Genomic DNA, 6043 nt, shown 5'->3' with positions numbered 1-6043 from the left:
CTTTGTCATGGGATTATACCCCCCCCCCTTTCATTGAATGCAATGGATAATGATTAAAGATAAAGTAAGCCTATGTCAGATGATTAATGTACAGTATATTGTAATGTCCTCTTTGACACCTCAGATGACGACGCACAAATGATTTTAGTACAGTCAATGAAGCACACGCGTACGAACCAAATACGGTGGCCAATTACGTGTTACTCGGACAGAACGCGCAGGTGCTGGGTTCATAATCTATAATAGAATTAATGTTAAACATGAAAATATAAGTTTATGTTAATAAATTGGCCAAAAAAAAAAAAAAAAAGAGAGAGAAGAAAACAACTGACGGGAATAAAAGTTAATTGAACACTGATCACATGTAATCGACCCGAGCAATATACATGTGTATATGTATTTGTATATTTATATTCCTCAGTGTTGTTGTTTTTTTTTTTGGTATTATTGTTATAGTTCATGAATGTGGCATCATACATGTATTCACACTAAGTCATCTGAGGATAACTGAAAATCATGTTTTTGGTATGAGTTGTTATAATGACTGTATAATTTTTGTTTGTTTTTTGCATGTTATAAAATGGTGTAATGGGTCCTGATCAAATGATTGGCCGAGAGCTATAACATGACAAGTCTATTATTCTGCATAATGCTCAACATTTCTTTTCACACTTCGCTTCCCCTCGTGATTTTTCGACAGCTCCAAAGTTGCCATTGGGTGGATAGTTCCCACTAACGCCCTGTTTATGTGCAATGTGCATTATTAATGTATATTGTATACATGCTCTTCATGTTCGAAATGTAGCTATGTCTTTCTCTATACTGGGTACTACATATAGGCTGTTATAGACGACATACACATATTTGTACAGTGAAAAAAAAGTTATGAGATTAAACCTTTATAGATCATAATGATGGCATTTTTATCTTTATCTATAGAGTGTTTTTCTTTTTCTTGCTGCAACTTTTTTTTTCACAAACAAGAAAATAGCATATAGAAATATTATACAATCACACTTAACGCTCACACAAACAAACAACAGAAACGCTCACGCCATCCTAAAGAAGAGCGTGCGACGTAATACTGAACCTACGTATATCTTCCGTCTCGGAAAGATTCTGTGTTTTCGAGAATATCAAACTATACAAAATACCAGTTCAGTAGTTTTTGTTTCTTGCATGTTGACAATGGCAGAAAAAATACATGTGATATTTTCTCTGCCATTTTATTTTCCAGAACAAACATATGTTGCTTTAAAGAATTCCATTTTTCATTATTTGTTTTTTTCATGGATGGAATGACGCTATTAAACTCTTAAATCTCATACATACGTCAATATCACTCAATATTGATAGGTACATTTTTGGTTTTACAGTATGAATGATGATGATGATGATGATGATGATGATGATGATGATGATGATGATGATGATGATGATGATGATTATCATCATCATCATCATCATCATCATCATTATTATTACCTTAATTTTTCTCAGTTTCTCACTGAGGTTACGCCTTAAGGAGGTAAAACAATCTTGAGCAGATGCAGTGGCTATTTGTTTTTGTTTGTTTTTTTCGTCAGAGTGGAAATCGAATGATTTGTATCATGCTTATAATTCTTACTATCATTTTACAGCAGTATTCCGTGACCTTTGCCCCCCCCCCCAAAAAAAAAAGGTACTCAAATCAAGCACTAGTGTGCACAAATCACTGAATCACTTACTTTCTCCTTTGCGAAAAAACAAAACAAACACAAAAACAAAAACATAAAAACAAAAAACACCGCGTGCCTACCGGCGGCATTATTTTTTTTACCCGCAATCAAAATACTATCAATGGGTGGCGAAGATATTGATCGGTCTCGCCTCTTCACTTAAGATCTTTGATCTATCTCAACTAAAGACCGACTGCTAGTATATTGTTTCTTTCAATTACGTTCATAATGATTAATATCTGGCCCCAGCAGTTGGTGTAATTAGCAGCTAATTCCCCCTCCTCCCCATCCTCGCTCCTGGTGATTATTAATTTTCTCCAGAGGACTGACGGATTTATGCTTCTTTGCTAACATTATTGCCCTGTCGGATGATCTTAGCATTAGCTCTTTAGTTCCAGTGGAGCACCTCTTGTAGATAAAGTGAAAAATGGTCATGAAATTTTTTTTTTTTTCGTCAATTTTAATTACGCATGATCATATGATTCGGCATCAGCTACATTAATCATCTGTGCTATAACGAGTGATACTTGGTTTCAAGCCGCAAACAACACTAATCCTACAAGACAGTGAATACAAATACTTGATCACCTGTTATTTTGGGCTGTCAACCAAGTAACAAACGATCATTAAGTATTACCAGGGATTACATGACATTTCCACGTTCGGTATAAAATTGTTGGGCAAAGTCGGTAAAAGGCGTCAAATTTTAAGCTTGTATACATGCACTCTTCAAATACATCTTTATTTGCTTTGTAATTTGTGTGAGCTTATGAGAAATTGAGCCTATATCATTAGCACTGTTTGCCCTTTTGTTGTACTCCATATTGATTCACCCCCCCCCCACACACACACACATACACACACACATTCACTACAACAATCAACGATGATAGCTTTTGCTGTTCTCAGCAAACATAATCTTGAAGATATTTGCATACAGACAATGGAACAGGCACATTGCTGAACGTGATTCACGATTACCTTGTCCCGTACATAGTGTAATTACGATAAAGGTGCTGACAATGATGATGACAAAAATTTAACTACTATTACTATACTACAGGCCTACTACTACTATTACTACTACTACTACTACTACTACTACTACTACTACTACTACTACTACTACTACTACTACTACTACTACTACTACTACTACTACTATACTACTACTACTACTATATACTACTACAGCTGTACTAGGCCTCCTCATCCTCCTCCTACTACTACTACTACTGGGAAGTTACAATAAAAGGAACAATGAAACTCTCAGATAATGTCATTAGTAGAGTGAATGAGGCATCTTTTGTTGGAATATGCATTGATGGTTATTTGACTTGGAAAAGTCACATACAAGCTGTAAATAAATGTGTAAGACGGAAGGTTGGTATTCTGTTTAAATTACGACACTGTGTCCCCCAACATACACTTATTCTACTTTACAAATCCTTTATCCAGTCCAACATAACATATGGAATTGAAGTGTGGGGGAGTACATGCAAATCTTATCTAAACTGCCTTCGTCTTAGTCAGAAAATGGCCATGCGAGCTATCACTTTCAGTCCACTCAGAACACCTTCTGATCCCCTATTTCAAAAACTGGGAGTAATGGATGTATTTGAACTGCATAAACTTTACATCTGCACATTTATATTTGATTTATCAAAGGGAAATATGCCACATGATTTAGTAAAATATTGTCAAAACATCCAACATTCTTATTCAACAAGGGGGAAAAAGAAGGCTTGCTTTATCTACCAAAATGCAAAACTATGTATGGCCAACTCTCACTTTCTTATATAGGAGTGAAATTGTGGAATGCTTTGCCAAACAAATTAAGGAGTATTAATACCAGGAAAAATTTCCGTAGTAATTTAGCAAAACACATTAAATCTGTATAGACAATGGTACTACAAATCAATAATGCTATAACAGTATTTTTTTTAATGTATTTCAATAGTTAATTATGTAATACGTGTTTAAAAGGACCAACACCTACTAGCACCTGTGCTACCTCTTGGTTCTTTTAGCAACCTCATTGTGTACAACATTGCCATATTGTAGCTCTTTTTAGATTAATAGTTTTAGATTACATAATCATTTATCAATTATATATTATAGATTATATTCAATATGTTTTGTTTAGATCGGTTAGACAGTTACATGTGCTATGTATTAATATTGATGTATAAACATGTATTCAAACTTTCCTGTACATATGTTGTTGTTATAAATAAACTCAAACTCAAACTCAAACTCAAACTATATTACTACTTCTTATATATTTAATTAGTAATACTAATGATGTCATGATGGTTATTAGAAATGACGACAAATTGCTGATTTGTGAGTAGAATCAAGGAACAAATATTTTTTGTTATCTATTTTTATTTATTATCCACAGTCTCGTTATTTTACAAAACGAACCCTTAAAAGATACCGAATTCAGATTGAATAAAGATCACAAGCGAACACTAACCAATATTAATTGTTGCTTGGCCAATGTCTGACCTTTCCTGAAAATTTCGTTAAAATCTGTAAAAACTTTGAACATAACTTGCTAAGGAAACATATTAACGCCGGATAACACACAGAAAAAAATAACAAAAACATAAAGGACACAAACAGATAAGCACGATATTCTTCCTCGGCAATTAAGAGTATTGTAACATCATGGTCTGGTCAAGGAGGTATGGTGATGCCTCCTTGGTCTGGCCATACAAGGAGGTTCAAGAGATGGAGTAACAACAGTCTTATCCCCTTTAAACCCATGTTACATAATGTGGCAAAAAACAACAACAAAAACGGTATTCAAAATATACGTCAAACTGGACCTGCCTCACACATTTAATGTGTCATTGCATACTGACCAGTCACTCCCTAAGAAAGATATGCTTTGAAGGGGGGGGGGGGGGGGAAATTAATTTTCCCATTCCCTTCATGAAGATAAATTGTACATGGTCACTGGCAGAGACACTGGGGTGCGCGAGCTGTGCAAAAATTGATGAAATAGAAATAAAAATTACTTGATTTTATATGTCTTTACACTAATTGACATACAAATGAATAAAGAACTTTACTTGAAGACTGTACCATATCAGTTTCATATGTCGGAAGTGATCTAAAAAAGCGATAAAAGGAATCGGCTTTCCAGGTCTGGAGGAAACAGTTTCAAACACTTTCACAACATATTACACCTCTGATTTACACTTTTGCATATACTTCTGGACGGGATAAGCTTTTGCTTTATATGCTTTATCGTAAGGTGAAATTTCATTTTGGTTTAACATGACGAGGAAAACATACGCGACATTATATTATGTTACCGTTCAAAATGAGTCTTCAGATTGCTAAGAAATATTTTGGCATCGAACCCAGATCATCAAAGACACAAATGCACCTGTGGAACTCCTTTGTGCATCCATATGCGAAAACTGATAACTGTCACAGTGAATACTTATTCAGTAAATAATTATAGCTAGTTGGAACTCTATCTCTTGAACCTCGGTCATTAAACGTTGGTCTGGTCTCTTGAGCTCCATGGTCTGGCCAAGGAGGTACTCATCATGATCTAGTAAATTTAACTCCTTTATTGTCTGACGAGAAAAGTGGGACATAATTCAAGCTCCACGCATGGTCTGCGAAGCGTCGACCCGTGGTCTGGTCCGAACAGCTGTCTAGTAAAGTAGTAAGGATTGCGCAACAGTAATCGCGGTGTGTGTGTATGCTGAAGAACTCGAGTGGAGACAATAACATCTTCTCGAGTGAATTACAGTAAACTTTACGGCAGTCGTGTCTGCTGGTAAGTGCCGAACTCGGGATTCGTTCTCTATTGTGTGTGTACTACGTGTTTGCAAATTAAGTTGACATTGGATCTGGCTTGAACTTTTGGAGCAATTTAGACAATACAATCGGTTAGCATGCCGTATTGATTTCCATAATCATAATTTTTCGTGATTGAGCGAGTTATGATCGTGCCAGCCCGACATACCGGTATCCATGTTAGTACGTGGTTAGGTATCGCTACATATTCAACGGACTGTAACCCGTTAGGATTTTCTTCTGATTTTTGCATTTCTCAACCTCATGAAAGTAAAGTGATGGCGTGATACCCGGTAGTTAACACGAAAAGCGATATAGGCCACAGAATTTCTACCCTAGGCTAGCGAGTTTCTACTTCTTCATATATTAAAATCAATTTGTGTTCCATTCTTTCTTTCTTTCTTTCTTTCTTTCTTTCCTTCCTTCCATTATCCATTGTCCACATCACAACAACGGAGGGACCTGTAAATGCAGTGTTCTGGGCTGTATGTCCGTAAAGAGCT

This window comes from Diadema setosum, chromosome 7 (genome assembly GCF_964275005.1).
Source record: "Diadema setosum chromosome 7, eeDiaSeto1, whole genome shotgun sequence".
Classification (NCBI taxonomy): Eukaryota; Metazoa; Echinodermata; class Echinoidea; order Diadematoida; family Diadematidae; genus Diadema; species Diadema setosum.
Note: the sequence above shows the minus strand (reverse complement) of the source record.